The 23,196-nt window shown below is 53.5% G+C and overlaps 1 protein-coding gene and 1 long non-coding RNA gene across 3 annotated transcripts in view; one reads left to right on the top strand and one right to left on the bottom strand.

The window, feature by feature from the left end:
- Positions 1 to 23,196, top strand: part of SHANK2 (SH3 and multiple ankyrin repeat domains 2) — a 677,887-nt gene that overhangs the window by 513,041 nt on the left and 141,650 nt on the right. The gene's annotated exons all lie outside the window — the stretch shown is intronic.
- Positions 965 to 11,318, bottom strand: LOC131383504 (uncharacterized). Its single transcript, XR_009213583.1, has 3 exons — positions 10,655 to 11,318; positions 5,376 to 5,530; positions 965 to 3,770 (listed from the first exon to the last, which is right to left on the bottom strand). It is a non-coding gene; the product is annotated as an uncharacterized LOC131383504 (long non-coding RNA).

Below are 23,196 nucleotides of genomic sequence, written 5' to 3'. Positions count from 1 at the left end.
GAGGTCTGAAGGGCTGCCTATCATGGGCTGGCTCTCCAGCCGCTCATTTGTCTTTGTGGGCACCTGGATTCTGCACCCCAGGAGGAACTCTTGAGCTGGCCGTGGCCCGGCCAGGAGGGGAGTAAACACCCAGCCCAGCCCCACCTGACCCCATCTGTGAATAGCAGGAGGGTCTCTATAGGCACCCTGGGTCTAATCAGTTGTGTGCAGGCCACACACTGACTCAGTACTCAGCACCAACCTGGGCCCTTTTGGGATCCTGCAGAGAGGAAGACCAGGCCCTGCCCTCACAGAGCCTGAGTGCTGGGGAAACAGGCGCTGCACAGATTGACAGGCACTATGTAGGTCAACAGGCTCCATAACTAGAGGCTGTGGCTGTGCTGTGAATGGAAACACACACATACTCATGCACACACACATGCACATATACACATGCACTCACAGGCACCCACACACGTGCACATACACAGGCACCCATACACATGCACACGCACGTGCACGCACACGAACACACCGACATACGTGCCCACCAGAGGAGTGTGGCCCTGCTTACACCTTGATCTTAGACTTCCGGCCGCCAGAAGAACTGAGAGAAAAATTCCTGTTGTTTGAAGCCCCTTGGTTTGCGGTGATTTCTCATAACAACCCCAGGAAACGGTACACATGTTCACACACACACATGCTTGCACATGCTCACACACACACTTGCACACATGCTACCATGTGCAGACACATGTTCACACATGCTTACATTCTTATACATACACAAATGCTCACACATGCTCACACACATGTTCACACACATGCTCACACATAGATGCTCACACACATGCTCGCATATGTTCACACATCCTCACGCATGCTCGTACACATTTTCACACAGATGCTCACACATGCTCACACACTTGCACACATGCTCACTCGCATGCTCACATACATACATGCTCATACACTCAGACTCACATTCATATGCACACACATACACATGTACTGACATGCATTCACACATGCTCATATTCACATGCTCACACACATTCATACATGCACACACACATGCATGCTCGCATACACACATGCTCATACACTCACGCAGACTCTCATTCACACACACACACGTGCTGACATGCATTCACACATGTTCACGCATATACTCACACACTCACACACACACTAGGATGCTGTGCAGCTACAGGGCAGAGACCACACCTTTGTCAACAGGGTGGTCAGGGAGGGCTCCCCAAGGGGAAGGATTTAGGCTGAGACCTGGAGAGGAGGGTAGAGCTGAGGTGAGGGTGGGCCACGCACCAGGGTGGTGAGCGCAAGGCCCTGCCTGGACCAGGGAAGGACTCTGTGTGTTCTGGAACATTCGGGGGTGTGGATGCGGCAGAGAAAGGGGCAGGGCCCATGCCCTATGGGGCCTTTCAGGCTGTAGCAAGGCCCAGGGCAGTGGGGAGCCATTGGAGGCCCTTGAGCAGCGGAGGAGCGTGACTGAGGGTTTATGAAGACCTTGTGGAGAGCTGGCCTCCAAGAGATCACAGCACCCATTTGCTCCATTCACTTCCTCCCCTTTTTTTTTTACAGTTATTTTTTTTATTATGTTTAAAATTGTAGTACAGTGCACATACCATAAAATTTACCATCGTAACCATTTTTAAGTATACATTTCAGTGGCATTAGGTACATTTCCATTCACCATCACCACCATCCATCTCCGGAACCTTCTTATCTTCCAGAACTGAAACTCTTCCCTATGAAACACTCATCCCCATGCCCTCCCCCAGCCCCTGGCACCCACCATCCCACTTTCTCTCCCTATGAATTTGACCACTCTAGGGACCTCAGGTCAGTGGAATCCTGCAGTATTTGTCTTTTTGTGCCTGGTACATTTCACTCAGTTTAATGCCTTCAAGGTTCCTCCGTGTCGTTGCATGCGTCAGAATCTCCTTCCGGTTTAGGCCTGTATTATAAATATCCCACTCTATGAAAACACCACCTTTTGTGTATCCGTTCATCTGTAGGTGGACACTTAGGCTGCGTCCACCTCTTAGCTACCGTGCATAGTGCTGCCACCGTGAACGTGGGTGTGAAGATATCTCTTCAAGACCCCGCTGTCAATTCCTTTGGGCATAGATGCAGAAGTGGCATTGCTGACTCACGTGCTCGTTCTATGTTTAAGGTTTTGAGGATCAGCCATGCCATGTTCCACAGGGACTGCACCACTTTACCTTCCTGCCAGCGGCTCCAGTTTCCCCACATACTCACCAGCATCGTTACTTTCTGTTTTAGGATCATGGTCAACCTAACAGGTGTGAGATAGTGTCCCGTTGTAGTTTGGATTTGCCTTTCTCTAAGTGATTAGTGGTGTTGAACATCTTTTCAGAAAAGTCCTTATCGGCCATTTGTATCTCTTCTTTGGAGAAATGTCTATTCAAGTCCTTTACCCATTTTTATTTATTTATTTATTTATTTATGAGATAGAGTCTCACTCTGTCACCCAGGCTGGAGTGCAATGGCTTGATCTCACCTCACTGTGACCTTTGCCTCCTGGGTTCAAGCGATTCTTCTGCCTCAGCCTCCTGAGTAGCTGGGATTACAGGCACGCGCCATCACACCTGACTAATTTTTGAAATTTTAATGGAGATGGGGTTTTGCCATGTTGGCCAGTCTGGTCTTGAACTCCTGACCTCAAGTGATCTGCCCACCTCGGCCTCCCAAAGTGCTGGGATTACAGGCATGAGCCACCTCACCCAGCCAGTTTGCCTGTTTTTAAATTAGATTTTTGTTTCTGTTGTTGAGTTGTAAGAGTTTTCTGCACATTCTGAATATTAACCCCTTACCAGATACATGATTTGCAAATATTTCCTCCCATTCTTTTGTTGCCTTTTTACTCTGTTGATGGTGCCCTTTGATGCACAGAAGTTTTAAATTTTCATCTACTGTAGTATTTATTTTTTCTTTTATTGGCTGTGCTTTTGTTACCCAAGAAATTCTTGCCATCCATGTACAGATAGCCCTTTTTATTCTTTTTTTTTTTTTTTTTTTCCAGCAAATCCCAGGCATTGCGTCACTCCCTCTTCCCCTTCAGGCTGTCTCTCAACAGCATGGGATCTTTCTTGCGGGCCCAAGTGTCACTGTCCCGTCCACGCACCCAGCAGTCTCTGGGTGGAATCTGAAACCCCTCCATTAGCACATGTTCCAAATTATCTCAGAAATGTCTTTTCACGGTGTTGACTTTGACCCAAGACCCACGTGGCACTTGGTAGATATGTCCCCAGGTCTCTAGTCTGAGCCATCTTCCATGTTTCCTGCCAGCAACGTGTTATAGGGATAGGGACAGGGTAGGTTGTTAGAGGGATAGGGTAGGTTGGCCATAGGCTGCCCCCAACCCCAGATGTGCCTTCTGCCTCCTGTGGTGTGATGGGCCAGTCCTTGGGTCCTTCCCGCTTCCTATAAATGGAGGTGAGCTCTTGCAGAGCTGTTATTGTTGGGCCCAGCCACACGCAAGTGCTCTGAGCTTCACACCCCATCTCCCCAGGAGACAGAGACTGTGCTCACCACCGCTGTGATGAAAGCTGCACCTGGGCTCCAGGTGGTGATGGTGAATCCTTCCTCTTGAAGCGCCTCACCAGCTGGTCACCCAGGGGCCTCTCTCTGGGGTGGGCCCTGCAGACATTGAGGAGTACTCTGAGGCTTGCAGGCTTGCATTTGATGACTTTCTAATCCTGGCATTCCTTCGCAGTGATGAGCTGAGATTCTTCCATCTCAAAGAACTTTCACATATCAAATAAGATGACTTGGTTAAGCTGAAGTACAAGAAGGCAAGATAAATGCTTAATTCTTTTTCATTGTCGAGTCTCTCTATATGAAGCTGATGCTTCAGTGATCTCTACTGATGTCCAGTGAGTTGGTTTTCTATCGTGTTGTTGAGGGATGAAGTACGGTCTTTTTCTCTCTCCCTGTGTCTTTGCCCCAGTCTGTCTCTCTCTTCCTCACCTGTATGTCATTATGAACTCAGGATTTTTGTATATTCAACTCAGTGTTATTTACATATGTTTTATATAGAATATATATTACATACAACATATTTTTATGTAATACATATATAAAAATTTAACATTTATGTATATGAGTATATGTATAAATGTTATATATAACATACATAATATATATAACATATTTATATATTCAACGTGTCTAAATCAGTTGCAGACGCTATTCTGCATGGTGCCCAGGTTGCCCATCTGTGCCCAGTGGCAGCCCCCTCATGCCCAGGTCTGGGGATTCCAGGACCTCTCTCCTCGATGAGCACCTGCGCCTGTCCTCGTCCCCCTGCCCCTCATCCGTCAACACTCCATGCGAGGGGCTCACTGGGATTAAAGGGGCCCAGGCTTCTCAGAGACCCAGCTTCCCAGGCCCTTATCTTGCTGAATGACGTCCTTGTCCTCTGTCCTCCCTCTGGTCCTGTCTGCCCTTCCCCCGAGTTACCTTCCAGATCAACATGACCTTGTTTCAAAAAATAAACCAATTAGTACGTTCCTCTGCAGCCCGGATGTACCCTCACGCGCCCTTTTCTGGTTGGCTGACCGGCAGAGTCCCAGCATCCGCCGAGTGCTCAGGGTGGGTGGGAGGAAGAGCAGCGTGTGGCTGTGTGCCCACATCCCTGGGAGACAAGGATTGTCAGGCAGCATCAGGGAAAATGGTATGTGGGGAGACGATTCTGTTGTAAAAGGTGGTTCTATAAAACAATCACAATTTGGATTGTTATCAAGGAGAGAAAGGAGCCTCTGGTTGAACCAGAGAGGTGGGTCTGACTCAAGTGTTTCCCAGCCTGCTTTCGCACACCTGCGGCTATTCAGGGCCCGTGATGGAACCAGGAGCAGGAAGCGTGGATAGCATCCTTAAAAGTCCGCTCAGTTGGGAGGCTGAGGCGGGTGGATCATGAGGTCAGGAGATCGAGACCATCCTGGCTAACACGGTGAAACCCCGTCTCTACTAAAAATACAAAGAAAAAATTAGCCGGGCATGGTGGTGGGCGCCTGTAGTCCCCGCTACTCATGAGGCTGAGGCAGGAGAATAGCATGAACCTGGGAGGCGGAGCTTGCAATGAGCTGAGATCGCGCTACTGCACTCCAGCCTGGGCAACAGAGTGAGACTCCGTCTCAAAAAAAGAAAAAAAAAAAAAGTCCGCTTAGTCCACTCTTCCCTGATTGAAGAACAAATCACATTCTAATGGTTAGCATCTAAATGAAGCATTTCCCAGAACAAAGTGAACCTTTCCATTGTCCTCTGAAAGCATTTCGAAAATAAGGGGGAATCTAATTAGTTAACTTCCGCATGTGTTTCCGAGAAATGTAATATATTTGATAGAAAATTACCTGTGGCAACTGCTTTCCTTCTCTGAGACTTGTATTTTCCGAGACGGGCACAGATGGGCGCTCAGCATGGGCCGGGGCGTGATCCAATTACACAGCAGATTTCAGACGCCCAGACTTGGAGCTGGGGAAGCCTGGCGCCCTGGAGAGGACACTGCCTGGAGAGAGGCCAGAGAGGTCAGGGGACCCCGACTGCTTTGGGCCAGGCTTCATCCTACAGGCTTTTGTGTTCTTATAACCCCAGCTTGTCATGCAGGAAGCGTCCTCACAGACACCCGGCCACATGCCCCACTGCGGGGGCACCTACCCTGTCCTATTCCCAGCACCTTGCCCTTGAGGCCCTGAGCTCAGCATGTGCCTGGCTCAGCACTCAGTGACTCACTGTCCGCTGGGACTTTGCTGAGTGGATTAGGAGCTGAGACCTCCTCCATGATGGAGAAGGTGGATACCAAGAGAAAAGGACCAGGGACATGGTTTTATTTGGAGAAGGCAGGTGGGAGGGAGTGTGTGTGTGTGTGTGTGTGTATAACTCCAGGAACCCTCAGGATGGCACGGCCCCCAGCAGGCTCCTCCCAGATTCTAACTAAATGTGCCACTTGTACAAATCTAAGTTGTCATGAGTCTGGGAGAGCCTTAGGCTATCCTTCCCTGTTTTAGGCAACCTGGGCCTTATTTGCTGTAGAAAAGTCAGCTCTCCTGTTCCTAAGGCCTCCTGGATGGGGGCCTGCCTCTTCCCCTTGGCGGTTTGCTGGGGTGGGAGTTCGTGTCTCGCAGGTCCTCTGAAGGGCTCTCACTGCTGCTCTTGTCATTCCTGCCTGTCTTCAGCGGCTTCTCCTATAAATGCCACAGCCCTTTGTGGGTCAGATTCTGGAATGCAGGCTCTGTCATCACCCTCTGCTGCCAGTTGCTCCCTGTCCGGTCCCCAGGCCCCAGCCAGTCCTGAGGATGCGTTGGGCACCGGATGGAGGGCCCACAGGATGGACAGGCGCAGATCAGCTCACTGGCGTCCTACATGCTCCTTTGTGCTGGTGCCCTGGGGCTGCTGTCACAAAGGGTTCAAAGCCACCAGCTGGGGCTTGAACAACAGAAGTGTCTCCCCTCACAGTTCTGAAGGCAGAGACCAATGTCTAGGTGTCAGCAGGGCCCTCTCCCTCCAGTGCTGTAGGGGAGGACCCTTCCTTGGCTCTTTCAGCTTCTGGGGCTCCAGGTGTTCTTTGGCTTATGGCCACATCCCCCAGTCTCTGCTTCCATCTGCACATGGCCATGTCTCTGTGTGTCTGTATTTTCCCTTCTTATAAGGGCACCAACTAGTGGACTTAGGGCCCACTTATTCCGGGATGACCTCATCCCAACTGATTGCATCTCCAGCAACCTTATTTCCAAAGAAGGTCACATTCTGAGGTTCTACATAGACGCGGATTTTAGGGGGACAAAATTCAACCACTACCGTCTCTTTGCTTGAAATCACACACAATTTCCAGAGGCCTAGAGATGCCACTTTGTCTGCAGATCTGTTCCTGGCCCCGCCTCTGTCTGGGCAGCCTGGGCCCAATTGTCCTTCTGTCTGCTACCCTCACAGTCCTCAACCGTGGTCTGGTTCCTGTCCTGGGGGCTGACCAGCCTTCTGGGGCCTGGGACCTGGGGCATCACTGCTGCCTGCCATCTGGCCTCAGGGCACCTGCACAGTCAGTGCCAGCCCAGCAGGATGGCTGACCTTTCTCTTGCTCTAAGCATGGGTCTTGCAGCCCGCCTCATCCCACTGCCATCAGGGAACCTTCTAGCATAGGGCAAGCAGAGTGGGGCCAAAGCCCACAGTAGTGCATCTCCCGGGCCAGGGCCAGGAGCAAAAGCAGTGTGCATGCTGTCTGCCCCTCTCTGGAAGGCCACAGACGATGTCGTCTCCTGTCTCATTGATAAGCACCCTGGGGTCTCCTGGTCACTCCTAGCAGCCAGGGGAAACTGAGAAAAGGGGTTTTGTAGCTGGGTCTGTTAACTGCCAAGACAAAATTAGGGTCCTCATAGTGAGGAAGGGGACTAGAATGGATGTCGGGGGCCGGATCTGCTCGGGGGCTGGATGGCCAGGCCTTTCATTGCACACTTGGGGCCCTTCATTCCACCCCTGCTGTGCCCGTCAGAATTTGGCTTCCACGTTCTGCTCCTGGACCCTCCCAGCCTAACCTGTGGATCCCGCCACACAAAGATGGGCTTACCTGGGAGATCTTCAGTTTTAAGAACTCTCGGCTGGGCACAGTGACTCGTGCCTGTAACCCCAGCACTTTGGGAGGCCAAGGCGGGTGGATCACCTGAGGTCAGGAGTTCGAGACCAGCCTGGCCAACATAGTGAAACCTCGTCTCTACTAAAAATACAAAAATAAGCTGGGCACGGTGGCATGCACCTGTAGTCCCAGCTACTCGGGAGGCTGAGGCAGGAGAATCACCTGAAGCTGGAAGGCCGCTATTTCAGTGAGCCAAGATCACGCCATTGCACTCCAGCCTGGGTGACAGAGCAAGACTCTGTCTCAAGAGATAGGCTTATTGGAGTCAGGATCATCCGGCTCTGCAGCAGGTGCTCCCTAGTGTCCCATGCCTCTGGCCCAGGTGGCACCTTCCCGAGGGCAGCACCCCCCTCTCCCCGGCTTGGAGCTGATGTCAGAGTGCACCTGACAGTAGCGGCTGTGGTGGCAGTTCAGAGGCCCTTAGGGGAGCTGGAGTCCCCAGTGTTTCCCAGCTCATCCCGCTGCCCTTCCCACCACATGTGGCCCCCAGGGGCACAGTGGCCTGCAGCCTGTGATCCAGACCTCCCTCTCCCGCCAGGCTGGAACCTGCTGGACGTCCGTGTGTCCCACTCCATCAGGCCTGGAGATCCAGGAGGCCAGCAGCGGAGCCACACTCTATTCTGTGTCCTGTCACCAAGCACTAGGTTGAATGACAGAGAACTGACCAAACCCTTCAGAGTGTTCGAAAGAGGCGGTTTCAGTCTGGCTCACTGCCCCTCTCCCAGCCTTTTTGGCAGCAGCCTGGTTGGTGTGTTTTAGTTGGGGGGGCAGGGAACAGGGTGTGGCTCAATGGAGAACACACCCAAGGCTCTCTAGATGGAAGGAGGGGCCAGGCTCTTCCGGTGCTGGGATGTGGGGGTGGCTTGGAACACTGACAGAGGAGGGAGGGTGCCCGGGGCGCGTTTCCCCACTGAATTCAGGCTGCAGTGAGCACGTGAGCTGTGGCGCGCACATGCCTGAAACCAGCCCTCTCCAAGTGTTGGCGTTTCCCTCCCAGGCTGGAATCAACTCCAGGCTTAAAATTAATTTCTCTTCCGCTCACAACAATGGTGCAGCCTCTCCCCAAGTACATCCTGTCTTTGTGCAGAACACACTGCCTTGCCGCGCTGCAGCCCAGAGCCCCAGAGCTGGGGTGATTTACCCAGCCAGAGCCCACAGCTGTACTGCGATCCTCTGGGACCTGTCGCTCCCCTAGTCAAGAGACTCTTCCTAGACACGTGGTTTGAGCCTGTCCTGGGGTGGGCCGAACCTGGGGCAGCCCCTCGCCGCCCAGAGGCGGTGCTCACAGCCGGCAGGATGGTGGGTCTCCACTGCCTGGAGCTCGGAAAGCCGGAAGTTGGGGGATGACAGCAGCATCATGATGCTGGGTGTGGAGTGAGCATGGGGCTGGCGTCAAGGCCAGCTCTGCCTCCCGTGAGTGGGCTGCCTTAGGCTCCTCCTCTGCAAAATAAGGAGCTGGAGCTGGACATTTCAGGGCTACTACAAGGACTGAAGGAGGCCCGGGGAAAAGAGCTCTTGATATATTAAGGCACTGCTGAGTAGTGACTATGCTTACTTTGCGAGCAGGGAAACCAAGGCCTGGGTAGGACAGAGAAGGGACACATGTGTTTACTGCGCTCTCTGCCCCCAACTTTGGTGCCATCAGCCTCCACCCCTGCTGCGCCCGTCAGAATTTGGCTTCCACGTTCTGCTCCCGGACCCTCCCAGCCTAACCTGTGGATCCTGCCACACAAAGATGGGCTTACCTGGGAGATCTTCAGTTTTAAGAACTCTTGGCTGGGCACGGTGACTCGTGCCTGCAACCCCAGCACTTTGGGAGGCCAAGGCGGGTGGATCACCTGAGGTCAGGAGTTCGAGACCAGCCTGGCCAACAGGGTGAAACCTCGTCTCTACTAAAAATACAAAAATTAGCTGGGCATGGTGGCATGCACCTGTAGTCCCAGCTACTTGGGAGGCTGAGGCAGGAGAATCACCTGAAGCTGGAAGGCCGCTGTTTCAGTGAGCCAAGATCACGCCATTGCACTCCAGCATGGGCGACAGAGCGAGACTCTGTCTCAAAAAAAAAAAAAACATCTCTTCCTTGCTAGGCATGTTGACCTTGTATAAGGGCACCCGTTGAGGTCCAATCCAGGTTGAGCTCATCTAAAAACCCAAAATCCAAAATGCTGTAAAACCCCAAACTATTTGAGCATCAACATGATGCCACAGGTATAAAATTCCAAGCCTGACCTCATGGGATAAGTCCCAGTCAAAACACAATGAAAACTGTTTCATGCACAAAATTCTTTAAATGTTGTATAAAATTACCTTCAGGCTATGTGTCTAAGGCATACATGAAACATACATGAATTTCATATTTATACTTGGGTCCCATCTCCAGCATATATGTGATTATATGTGCACATATACCAAATGTACATGCAAATATTCCAAAATCCAAAAACATATGCAATCCAGAATACTTCTAGTCCAAGCGTTTAGGATAAGGGATATTCCGCTGTAGTCACCTGACCTGTAACAGTCAGGACAGCAGGGTTAGGCTGCAGTAACAAGTAATCTCCAGGTTGCCATGGCTTAAAAAAACAAAGGATTATTTCCTGCTCACTCTCACTGCCCTGCCAGGTCGGCTGGGTGCTATCCTTTGCCCTCCTCACTTAGGAACCCAGGTCGCCCCCACCAGCCAGACCATCATCCATTCATAGTCACCACATCTGGGTTCAAGGGTGGTGTGGTGGGTGGTGAGTTAGTCTTCACCTTTCCTGGAGTGACACACGTCCCTGCAGCTGCCGGCTCACTTGGCTGCACCTAACTTCAGGAGGGTGGAGACCTGCAGCCCTGCGTGTGCCCAAGAAGAAGGAAAATTGGAATTTGGGGGAACAACTCTAATATCACAAACCTCAAAAACAGGAACCTTTAGTGCTAGAGCGAGCTGTGAGAGGAGACACTTCAGGGACAAAGTCCGCCAACGCCATGCCACACTCCCCCACCTCCAGGATCCCGTCTGACCTTCACGGCTGTGCCAAAGCCGACCAAAGGGCCTCTCGGGGTCCCTGTCTTGGGTACCCAGGAAATGAGATACATGCTGACGGAGGACCTGGGAACCGCAGCCTTCATCCTTGCTGGGATGGGGTCTTTCCTCTTCATGCTGCGCACTCTGGGCTGAAGCGTGTCATGATGTGGCTTGGGGTGCAGTATTTCTCCACTACAGCAACAGGCCAGCGCTGCCTCCTGTGGGTGGGCCACCTTGGACTCCTCCTCTGCAGAATAAGGGGCTGCATCTGGACCTTTCAGGGCTGCTGCAAGGATTGGCCTTTCAGGGGTACTACAGGGATGGTAGCCTCTGGTCCAGGGCTGGAGCCATCGGTCTCTCCTGTTCCTTGCAGTCCAGTGGGCTCTGTGGCGTAAAGCTTGCCACCCGGCGGTTGTGGGATTAGACCAGACGAGACTGACTGACAAGCTCTGCCTCTGGCCGAGGGCTGGAGCTGTCCATCTCTCCTGTTTCCTGCAGTCCAGTGGGCTTTGTGGCGTAGAGCTTGCCACCTGGGGGTTGTCGAATTTGACCAGATGAGACTGACCGACAAGCTCCCAAATCAGCCAGGAGCGCCAGGCTTCCCTGTGATAAGAGGCAGGATTTTTCCCTGGTGTCTCCCTGCCTCTTGATCCCAGTACCAGGCTTCATGCCATAGTCAGTGCAGATATTGTGGGTGATATGTTTGTTTCATAACTGTTCCTAAATATAGAGTGCATGCTAAGTGATATCTAGAAGCCATGTAAAAGAAAACGTTTGAAATGTTTGCAAAGAGGATGAGGCATTGAGTGGACCAGAAAACATGTCTTCCTAAATGGGCCCAGCAAACGGTGCTGCTGGGGGTGTTTTCCGTTGCCAGCTGAGTTGTGACTCTCGGCAGCGGTTTCTTAGCAACCGTGTGTGCGGGGTACCATGCTCAGCCGGGATGGGAGGCTGGGACAGAGGCTGCCTGGGAGTGAGAACAAGGCAGCGGAACTGGAGGCGAGGAGGCCCCAGAGGCCTGCAGCCCTTGACCCTCCGAGCGGGAGGGGCCCCAGGTTTAGAGGATTAATACTCCAGGTCTCACGCTGGCCTGGTGGTTGCCATGGGGTGAATTACTGGAAACTTCTCCTCCTGCATTTTTCCTTCCTCTACAGTGTGTATTTTATGCACAAACGTGTCTTTTTTTTTTTTTTTTTTTTTTTCCATTTTTGCACAGAGATCTAAGAGGCTGCAGAGATTTCTCCCAGCTTGGGCTTGTGGACCTCTGGGAGGCAGGGGGCTTGGGGACCTGAGGGGCCTGAGTGAAAGAGAAGAGTGCAGGGACTGGCTCAGAACCCACATCCTCCACTGCTCAGAGCCTGCTCAGATTTCCTAAGGTCTGGGCCTCAGTTTTCTGATCTAAAATGGAGGGAGGGAGGTCTGGGTAGTGAAGCACCAACTTGATCCAAAGAGAGAGCTAACCTTTGCCTTCAGCTCCTGGGAGGTGGTCTCTGGGCTCCCGGAATATCCTGCCTGATGTATGTGTCTCTGTTTGCCTGGGGGCTTTGACTGCTGGACAGTCTGACAGTGTGATTTATGGCAGGGGCTCTGAGTCATAGCACATCAGCTTGGACCTCCAGAAGAGACTGGAGACCAGAAGGATTAGCCCTAACCTCCAGGAGGAGCTGGAAACTAAAGCCCTGCCACCGAGGCAGAGGGTGACAGAGCCCCAGCAAAGACTCGGGACACTAAAGGTCTGGGAGCATCCCTGGCGGCAATGCCCCATGCGTGTTGTCACACATCATCTCTGGGAGGGACTCATCCCCACTTTCCCGGGGAGGACGGCAGACACTCCGTGTCCGGACCCTCCTGGACTCTGCCCCCCATGCCTCCCTGTCCTTGCCTGATCTCAGCCTGGATCTCTTTGCTGTAGTAAACCATAACTGTGAGCATAGATGCTTTTAGTGAGTTCTACGAGTCTTTCCCACAAACCACCAAACCTGAGGGTGGTCTTGGAGACCCCTGGAAGTTGCAGCTGGCGTCTGAAGTGAGGAAGGGTGGTCTTGTGGGGGCTGTTCTGTCGAACTGTACATTGGCTAAACTCCTGGTGAGAACCCTTGGGGCCCCCCCCGAAGGCCACCAGGTGAGGGAGCCGATAGAGACCAGGCTCTGGGTGGAGGCATTTCGCGGAGCCGCCCCCGCCAGGTGTGGAACTGGGACAGTATTGCCCCATGGCGGCACCAGGGACATTTCTAGCAGGATCACTCTGTTGCGGGCCCCTCCTGCACACTGTAGGCTGTCCTGCAGCAGCCTGGCCTCTCCCCACTCCATACCAGCACCAACCCCCAGTTGTGAAAACCAAGAATGTCTCCAGACATTGACACATGTCCTCTGGTTCCCTGGGGTTTGGGGGGGGCACCATCGCCCCTGGCTGAGGACTGCTGCCTTACGGGAAAGATGGTTTGAGGCTTTTTGTTTTTGAAGCAGCCTGTGGCCATGGGAGCATCTCTTTGGAAAGATGGAAATGGATTCTGAGGGATGTCTGGGGGTGAATCCTGCCTCAGGCAGGAGGGGACGGTTGTTCCTCTCTCTGTAAGGGGTGCAGTGTGTCCAACACCCCCTGGCCTCAGGTCTGAGGGCTGCAGAGCTGGCAGGAATCCCTCAGGGGCACCAGGGAACCAGGGGACTGGCTGGGGGCGTTGCTCCATTCCCACCTCCTCCATGGGGGAGAGGGGTAGGATGCAAGCCTGGGAATACGACCATGCAGGTGACAGCCCACCTCCATCAGCTCTGCCCTCAGCTCAGGAATTGGCAGGCATGGTGTCCATTAGTCCTGCACAGTCCCCTGGCCTCAGCCCCTCCTGAGGCTGGAGGCTCCGGGCCCGCCCCTCCCCTAGGGAAACTAGGGTCTCTGCTCCCAGGAGACCACACCCAAGGCTGCCCCCCACCACCACCACCCCCCCCCCGCACAGGGACGAAGGCGCCCCGCCTCCCATGGCTCCAGTTCTTGGTGGCAGCTCTGGGCGCACCCTTAGCCCTGAGTTGTGACCCATCCTATACCCCAGCTCCCCAGTGGGGTCTCTGTTGCTGACCACACCCTGCCCTGGCCTGGGAGGAGCCATAGACTGGAAGAGACGCCCTGGGAACTTCATAATGCTGACAGCCCTGAATTCTCTCTCCTTCCTTGGTCTAAAGCAACTCTGCCTGGTAGAACTTTCTGGAAATGTCCCATGTGCTCGATATGGCACCACTGGCCACACACAACTACTGAGCACTCAAAATGCAGCCAGCGTGGCTGAGGAAGTAATTCTTAGTTTTATGTATTTAATGTCAATTAATTTAAACTTAAGCAGCCACGGGTGGCTGGGTCTACTGTATCAGACCTCCCATTTGATGAAAACTACCTTCCATCTGGGAAATGAAGGAGCTGGGAAGAATTTCCAGTCCCCTCTCTCCTTCCTTCCTTCCAGCCAGTCCACCCATATTTCCCAAGCACCTGCCATGGGCCATGTCCTTGTCAAGGGTGCTGTAGGGGCACAGCCTTCGGGGTGCATCTGGCTCCTTGATGGGACAGAGGCAGGAGCTGGGCCATAAAGAAATGAATAAATACGATGATCTTCCAAAAGGGCAAATGGTGCGCAGAGCATAAGCAATAGCCGTGCAGTGCTGGCCGGCAGGGAAGGTCGGCAACAGCCTCGGAGGAGGTAGGCTCGGAGCCCCAGAGGCAGAAACCGCCCGGGGACCTGGAGGGGCAGAGGCCATGCACCCAAGTGTGGGAGGGGCGGGAGAGGCAGGCACAGACCCCACAGGATGTGGAGAAGAACTTTTTTTTTTTTTTTTAATTGAGATGGAGTCTCGCTCTGTCACTCAGGCTGGAGTGCAGTGGCGCGATCTTGGCTCACTGCAAACTCTACCTCCCGGGTTCCCTCCATTCTCCTGCCTCAGCCTCCCTAGTAGCTGGGATTGCAGGTGTGCGTCACCATGCCTGGCTAATTTTGTATTTTTAGTAGAGATGGGGTTTCACCATGTTGGTCAGGCTGTTCTCAAACTCCCGACCTCAGGTGTTCCACCAGCCTCGGCCTCCCAAAGTGCTGGGATTACAGGTGTGAGCCACCGCACCCGGCAGTGGAGAAGAATTTAGACTCTACCACCCAGGTGACAGGGTTTGTGGCAGGGAGCAGCGGTACTTGCGCATGTGTGTTGTTCAGCTTGTTTGACTTCCGTTTGGAGACTGGATTGGAGAGAGTAGGGGGTTGGATGGTGTTCCACAGAACTGTGTCCACTGGGAATCTCATTTGGAAACAGGGTCTTCGTAGATGTCCTTAGATGTCATTTATAGTTAAGGATCTTGAGATGAGGTCTTGAGATGAAATCATCCTGGATTTAGGGTGGTCCCCAAATCTGCTGACTGCAATCCTTGTAAGAAGAGGGGACGCAGAGGCAAAGAGCAGAAGGCCACATGCAGAGGTTGGCAGGTGCAGTTACAAGCCAAAGGGAGGGCACCAGGGTGGCCCGCAGCCCCCAGAGCTGAGGGAGGACCCCAGAACGGATGGCCCCTCCCAGAAGCTTTGGTCTTGGACTGCAGGCCGCCTGAACTGTGAATCAATTTCTGTTGTTTTAAGCCCCCCAGTTTGTGGTGCTTTGTAACAAAAGCTCAGGACACTCGCACCGTGGGGCAGGAAGCCCCATTGGAGGCTGTTCCACATCAAACACCGGGGTGGAGAGGACTGAGGCTGGGGGTGGTTTTGGGGCAGAGCACAGGTGGGGGACGGGGGTTGACATGAGCGAGTCCTGGGCTCTTCCATACACTGCAGGGCGGCCGTGGGGCCCTTTGTTGAGATGGGGAAGCCTCTGACGGGCAGGGGAAGTTGCGGTGCTGTGTTGGATTGGAGATGTCCATTCCATTAGACATCCTGCTGGGTTCGGATGGTTCTAGAAGGAGCCGAGGAGCCGTTAACCAGCTGTTCTTATCAGGCTCACCCACCCCACTAGTGACAAGCAAACAACCCTTTGCCCCAATGTGCCTGGGGCAGCCAGCCCAGCAAGGTGGGCCAGGCCCCTCCACGTGGCACTGGGCTCAGCTCCAGAACCTCCCGGCACCATGTGGACAGAGCCAGGGAGAGAAACGAGCTCAGAAGTCGGCCCTCACCCCTCCTGTGTGGACGGAAGAGCTAGCCAGGCCTGGGGCTGTGTAGGCTGGGCTGTCTGTCGACAACACCTGTCAGTCACACTTGACCGCCTCTGCCATTAAGCCCTCAATCATGCTTTTCTAGGATCATTTATGGGTGTCTCCAGAAGAGTTACAGCAATGGACCATCCCCATGTATCTCCGTCATTCCTCCCCATACCCACGTCCTCAGGCAGAGTCTCCCCTTCTACACCTGGGTTGTTTTGTAATATAAGCAGCCACGCATGGCTGGAGCTACCGTATCAGACCTCCCATCTGATGAAAACCACCTTCCATCTGGGAAATGAAGGAGCTGGGAAGAATTTCCAGTCCCCTCTCTCCTTCCTTCCTTCCACCCAGTCCACCTGTATTTCCCAAGCACCTGTCATGGGCCATGTCCTCGCCAAGGGTGCTGTGGGGGCACAGCCTTCGGGGTGCATCTGGCTGCATGGTAGGGCAGAGGCAGGAGCCAGGCCAGAAAGAAATGGGCAGATGGTGTGCAGAGCATAAGCATTAGCCATGCAGTGCTGGGCTCCAAGCTGGTCTGGGTTCTGCTTCGCATATTCTGGCTGTGACCTCAAGTGAGTACTCTGGTTGCTCCTGCCTCGGTTTCCTCATCTGTAAAATAGTGATCAGAACAGAGGGGCTGATGTCTCATGACACTTAATCTCCTCGAGTGTCTAAGACCCCCCCCCTTGGACACCCCAGAAATGGGGTCTTCCTGGGAGGTCAGAGCAGGCTGTGCAGGGGCTGCTGTCATTGATGTGAGCCTGTGGAGGTGAAGTCGGGACCACACCCTGCCCGATCCCGGTGCCTTGGTGCCTGAGCTTTCATTTCAGCCCCCACAGCCTTTGAGGCAGGTGCTGTTACCATCCATCCCCATTTCAGATGGAGAAACTGAGACCTGTTGGGGTCACACAGATATTACGTCATACCCGGCCCCACATGTCTTATTCAGTTTGGGTTGCTGTAATAAGGTTCCACAGACCAGGGGGCTTAAACAAGCATTTATTTGGAGACTAGAAGTCCCAGATCAAGGTGCCAACAATTTGGTTCCTGGTGAGGGGTCGCTTCCTGCTTATAGGCAGCTGCCTTCCTCACATGGCAGAGAGAGGAGAGAGAGAGAGTGTGTGCATGCAAGTGCCACCAAGCTGTCTGGAGTCTCTTCTTATAAGGACACTAATCTCATTGGATCAGGGCCCCACCCTTATGACCTGATATAACCCCAATTACCTCCAATAAAGGCCCTGTCTCCAAATGTGTCAACATAGGAACTTGGGGGGATACAGACATTCAGACCATAATAACAGACTCCACATTTTGTCTGGGGGCAGGACAAGCCTTAATGCAACAACCCAGATAGTTGGGAAGGAAGGTGCCCATGGTGGGGGTGGGGGAGACCAGGCGGGGCAGGCAGCCTCCAGGCCCACAGGCAACTGCATTTCCGCAGATATTGGAGCTCTGCATGTTTCTTGTAATAATGATGGGATTACCTGTTCTGCTTAATTAAGTACTTCATGGACAGCCACTAAAATCTCCATTTCTCCCAACTCAGGAGGTTTCTAAAAGGCACAAAACAATTACATTTTTGTTCTGATGAGGCCCCGGCAAGGTAATGATTCTTCTGCCTTGGGAAAGAGAAAAGCCAGCCAGGCTATGCAGAGGCCTCTCCCCATCTCAGACACCAGGGAGCATCAGCTTGGTGCCGTGGACTGAATGAATGTCTGTGTGACCCCCACACTCAAATGTTGGAGCCCTAACCCCCACCAGGATGGTGTCAGGAGCAGGGCCTTTGGGAGGGGGCTAGGGCTGGATGAGGTCAGAGGGTGGGGACTTGTGGTGGGATCCATGTCCTTAGGAGGAGAGAGAGGGAGACCAGCACGCTCTCTCCCAGGATAGACATTCTGTTCCAGTCTTTAACAAGGGCCTTCTAAGTTCCGAGGGACTTTATGGCTCTTTTAAAACTCTCCCCTCCTCCCTCCCTGAGCATCAGTTAGCAGAGCTGAGCCCCAAATAGGGGCTCCTCCAAGTCCTGTGGTAACAGAGGTAGATTTCACACTGGGCAGCGTCTCACCCTCCAGCGTCCAAGGGCCTTGCTGTTATGGAGGCCTCCTCCCTGTGAGCCGGCACTGACTGGGAAAGGCAGCTTTGCAGATGCAATGAACTGAGGGATCTTGCTGCAATCAGGAGGTCATCACGGATCGCTTAGGGGGGCCTGAGCGTGACCACAGACGTCCTTATAAGGGGGAGGCAGAGGGAGATTTGATGCATGCAGGGGAGAAGTCCATGGGACCCCAAGGCAGACCTTGGAGTAATGAACCCTCAGCTAAGGAATGCCAGGGGTCCCCAGAGCCAGGAAAGGACCCTCCCTGAGAGCCTTCGGAAGGAGCCAGCCCTGCCGACGCCTCTCTCCCAGCCCCCTGAGCCCTGGGTTGGCCCTCTGACCTACAGAACTGGCAGATAAGAACTTTTTTTTGTTTGTTTGTTTGTTTGTTTGTTTGTTTGTTTGTTTGTTTTGAGAAGGAGTCTCGCTCTGTCGCCCAGGCTGGAGTGCAGTGGCGCAATCTCGGCTCACTGCAAGCTCCGCCTCCTGGGTTCACGCCATTCTCCTGCCTCAGCCTCTCCAAGTAGCTGGGACTACAGGTGCCCGCCACCACGCCCGGCTAATTTTTTTGTATTTTTAGTAGAGACGGGGTTTCACCGTGGTCTCGATCTCCTGACCTCGTGATCCGCCCGCCTCGGCCTCCCAAAGTGCTGGGATTACAAGCGTGAGCCACCATGCCCGGCCCATTTTTGTTGCTTTAAGCCACTAAATTTGTAGTAATTAATTACAGCAAGCACTAAGAATCTCACCCAAGGGTGGTTGTAAGGCTGAAATGACAAACCCTCAGGAAGTCCTTAGAGTGTCACAGGCTGGGCTGGGGTCTGCCTCCCCTGGGCAGGGCCATGGGCAGAAAGCGGGGGTCCTGAAGGGGGACCGAGCCTGCAGGACGAAGGGTATGGGTAAGGGACTGGGGCGGCTGTGCATGGCACCTGCCATGATTCACCCCCGTCCATCTCCTGGCCATCTGCCGGGTCAGCCTGTGTGTCCCCTGTCCCAGAGAAGCTCGCCTGCCCGTGATACGCCTCTCAGGGTTGCTGGATTTGTTCCATTTTAACACAAAGGCCCTGGAGAGCCAGCCTTGGGTGGTTTCCGGGCCTTTCCAGGGTCACCTGCCCAGTTTTCCAAGCTCAGGTTTATTTTTATTCCACACAATGACAAATGCTCAGCATAGTGTGATGAGGGTAAGTGGCGGCCAGCGTTTCCGCATGGGCTGATTTAACCCAGAAGCCTGCGCCTTGCTCTCCGAGTCGGTGTTAATTAAGCTGGATTACTGTATTTACAAGCTGCAATGCCTCGTAATTCTGCTCTAAGTAGCCAGCCTTGTGTTTTATGACTTAATTACTGAATCCCAGCCATGCACATCACCTGCAGGCGAGGCCAGGCCTGGCTGTGGGTGGAGCCAGGGGCCATTCATTGGAACCTAGGGCGGGGTGGCCCTGGGATTCTAGAATGTTCCTTCCTAGGATGGTTAGGCTAGACATAAATGGCGGTTAACTCTGGAGACTTTTGTCCTTTTGTTCAAAGACTTTTCTCTCTCAGTGGGTTCATTTTGACCTTCTGAAATCACCCCTGCGTGAATCACATCAGAATCAAACATTTCTCTTTTTTTTTTTTCTGAGACCGAGTCTTACTCTGTCGCCCAGGCTGGAGTGCAGTGGTGTGATCTTGGTTCACTGCAACCTCTGCCTCCTGGGTTCAAATGATTCTCCTGCTTCAGCCTCCCTAGTAGCTGGGATTACAGGCGTGCCACCACGTCTGGCTAATTTTTGTATTTTTAGTAGAGACGGGGTTTCACCATGTTGGCCAGGCTGCTCTCAAACTCCTAACTTCAAGTGATCCACCTGCTTCGCCCCCCATAGTGCTGGGATTCCAAGCGTGAGCCACTGCGCCCAGCCTGAATCAAACATTTCTAACATGCTTGGCATGGTAGACATTTATTCAGAAAAATACTGTTTTTCAGAGTTTTGGTCATATGCACGTGGGGTAAACTCCACCTTGATCATGAAGCCTCTTTCCCCTCATTCCGGCCACCTTCTTCTCCCATTAACTCTGAACTCGAGCTTGCTCTAGGCTTTGTAGGTCCCGTGGGGTTCTGAGGGCTCCTATGCTTCCTGTGGCGACAGCTGTGTCTGCCTCCTAGCTCTGCTCTGAAGCCCACGACCAGTTCTGCGGAGGTTCTGACTGCCCCTGTTTTGACAAATCTGCTCCACCTCCCCACTCCCTTCCTCGCATTTTCTTCTTTTATGGCACGGCTGGGTGAACTCTGGCCTGGGGGCCACATTCCATCCATGACTGAGTTTCTAAGGAAGATTTTTACATTTTTAAAGGGTTTTAACACACACGTACATGCACTACACACTCACATACACACACACACACATACTCAGGCACTGACAAACATACACCGTCATAGACATTGACACACATGCACTCTCAGTGACACACATGCACACACACACAACACACTCAGACACTCACACTCACACATTCATAGACACTGACACACACAGAGACAGCTCACACACACACCCTTTCAGTGACACACATACACAGCACACAGTCACACTCACACACATACACACTCTCATAGACATATACACACACTCAGACACTGCTACACCTACACACACACTCATAGACACACACTCATACACACACACTCAGTGACACACACACAGTGACACACAACATACTCGCAGACACTGTCTCACACACACATACACACACACTATCATAGACACACACACACACTAGCACACACGGCTCTGCCCCTGGCTGCTGCACTCTGTGGCCCTTTGCGGGGCATTTGCCATCTCCTCTTCCTCAGCGGCCCCTGTCAGGGGATGCCCTGTAGGTTCTCCTCGCCTGGGGCCTGGTCAGGATTCAGCCTGGCAGGAGTCCCCTGGGCCAGGGAGAGGCTCTGGGCCGCCCCAGCCTGGAAGTACTCCCTTCTGGCACTCCCAGCCTTCACCCAGCAGCCTCTGGAGGCCTCAGAGCCCTCCAGACCCCACCCTGCCTTCCTTCTCAGGTGTGTGAATGTTTTAACCCTCAGGAGAACTTGCTCAGGACCCAGCACTGGGCACCAGGGACCCGGTTTCAGGGCCCATGGGAAACAGTACCTCCTCTGTCCTCGTGGCCTGGCCCCGCCTCCCTCATCCCTGGACTTTCAGCCTCCTGAGTTGTCTCTGCCTCCCCAGTACCACCCAGCGCCCTCCTCAGGCGGTCCTAGCACTCGAATTCACATCCTCTGCTCGGCTCACCCTCTGGTCTCATTGTAGGCCCCAACTCAGAGGCGCCACCCAGGCCCCTCCCAGGCTGGGGAGGGCCTCCTCTCGGGGTGCCTGGAGCCAGTTCCAACAGCCCAGTGTAGGGTCGCCAACAGGCGCAGGGCCTGGCCTTCTGCTCATTGGGACTTCTTGGGGACCTTCAGCTCAATAGCTACTTATCAGAGCAAGGAGCAGTCGGCCGTGGGGTCCGTTCAGTTGCACTATGTCAAACTAGCAAATACTGACCTATTGTCAACCTACAAGAATGGCAATCTCATGTGCCCCCCATCCCGATGAGCAGCTGAGGCCCTGAATGCAGGGATGGGCATCCTAATGGCAAGGACAGCAAAGGGAGGATGGGGTCCAAGGCCTCTGTCCATTTCCCAGAGGAAGGCTCTGGTCTCAGCATCCATGCTGTCTGCCACTCCTTCCTCAGCAGCCCTCTCGGGGACAGCTGGGGTCTGAGCAGCCCCAGTAAATGCTGGTGCCCACCCTCACCTCACCACTATCCAACAAAGAGACAGACTGAGGATGTAAGAGCCGCAGAGGGCAAGTTCCTCCCTTGTTGCCAACAAAGCCAATACCAGCCAAGGTGGCTTAGACCTGTGGGTGGATGGGCTTCCTTCTAGTACCAAACCCCAGGATTGGACTGAATGGCAGACAGCTCTGCCCCAAGGTGTGGAGCAGGTTCACCGCGTACAGCTCACCAACTTATCCTAGCCTGGTGAGCCAGCCGCCCACACAGCGAGTTCCATGAACTGGTTTGTTGCTTACAGATAGGCAGCAAAGGACAATAGAAGCCTGGGATTCGGCCGAGCCAGCCTGTAAGGCTCAGGAAAGCTGACTGGAGTCTTGACTGCATGTGCCCCTTTGCGCCGCAGCTGAGGGACCCTGGAAAGCAGCTCCTCCTAGGTTTTATACCCCAGGGCCACATGATTTCTGGGCTAAAGTGTTGATGGACATCAGGTTTCCGGGAAAGACTGGGACAGAGCCCAGCCTATTCCAATCAGCCCTCCCTCTCTCGGCATGTTACATTTCTAGCACATTCTGTGATTATTCTTAATAACTGAAAGCAAAAGAGAGGGGAGAACTGGGCTCGTCCAAGGCCACCTAGAGGACAGTCCCGCACCAGGTGTCAGGCCCTCAGCACAGAATCCACCAGGAGGAGCGGGGTGTGGGCTGCATTAGGCAGAGGTGTTTAGGCAATGTTCACCTTCTCCTTCTAGACCCACCCACTGTTCTCCACCCCCCACTCATTCCCCAACAGCTCTTGGTTCAGAGGGAGGCTGAGTGTTGAGTTCGTGATAACCCTCTGCCATCAGAAGACCCCTTCCATGAAGGATTGCAGATGGCATGTCCACGAATGGGTTCTGTGCATGGGGTGAATCCAATCTAAGCAGGCTTCTCTTCTTCCCTTCCTTTTGCCTTTCCAGTTAACCCATTAAAGCAAGGCCCTGGGACCACAGCCCCCCAGCCAGGAGCAGCATAGCTGCCCACTTCCTCTTCCCTCTCCAGAAGCCTCTAACATGGCCATGGGGACATCCGGTGCTCCTGCGTGTTAAGTTAGTGGGGAGGGGAGGCCTGCAGCCCTGTGTTGAAAAGGGCTCAGAGGCTCACCCCAGGCTCAGAGGAGCACACAGACTCTTGGAGATCTGCAGAAGGGCTTGGTCATCCTTGCTCTCACAGCAACAGACCCAAGGCGTATTTGGTCACTGAGACAAAGACTGGAGGATGGGATGAAGGAAGGGCCTGGAATGCTACTTATTTCTTAGGGCTGCTAAGAAACCACAGGTTGGGCTGGACATGGTGGCTCACGCCTGCAATCCCAGCATTTTGGGAGGCCAAGGCAGGTGGATTACCTGAGGTCAGGAGTTAGAGACCAGCCTAGCCCATATGGCAGAACCCCATCTCTACTTAAAATATGCAAAATTAGCCAGGCGTGGTGGTGCATGCCTGCAATCCCAGCTTCTCTGGAGGCTGAGGCAGGAGAATCTCTTAGAACCTGGGAGGCGGAGGTTGCAG

This window comes from Hylobates moloch, unplaced genomic scaffold (assembly GCF_009828535.3).
Source record: "Hylobates moloch isolate HMO894 unplaced genomic scaffold, HMol_V3 SCAFFOLD_5, whole genome shotgun sequence".
NCBI classification, from domain to species: Eukaryota; Metazoa; Chordata; class Mammalia; order Primates; family Hylobatidae; genus Hylobates; species Hylobates moloch.
Note: the sequence above shows the minus strand (reverse complement) of the source record. Positions and strands in the feature narration are given on the sequence as shown.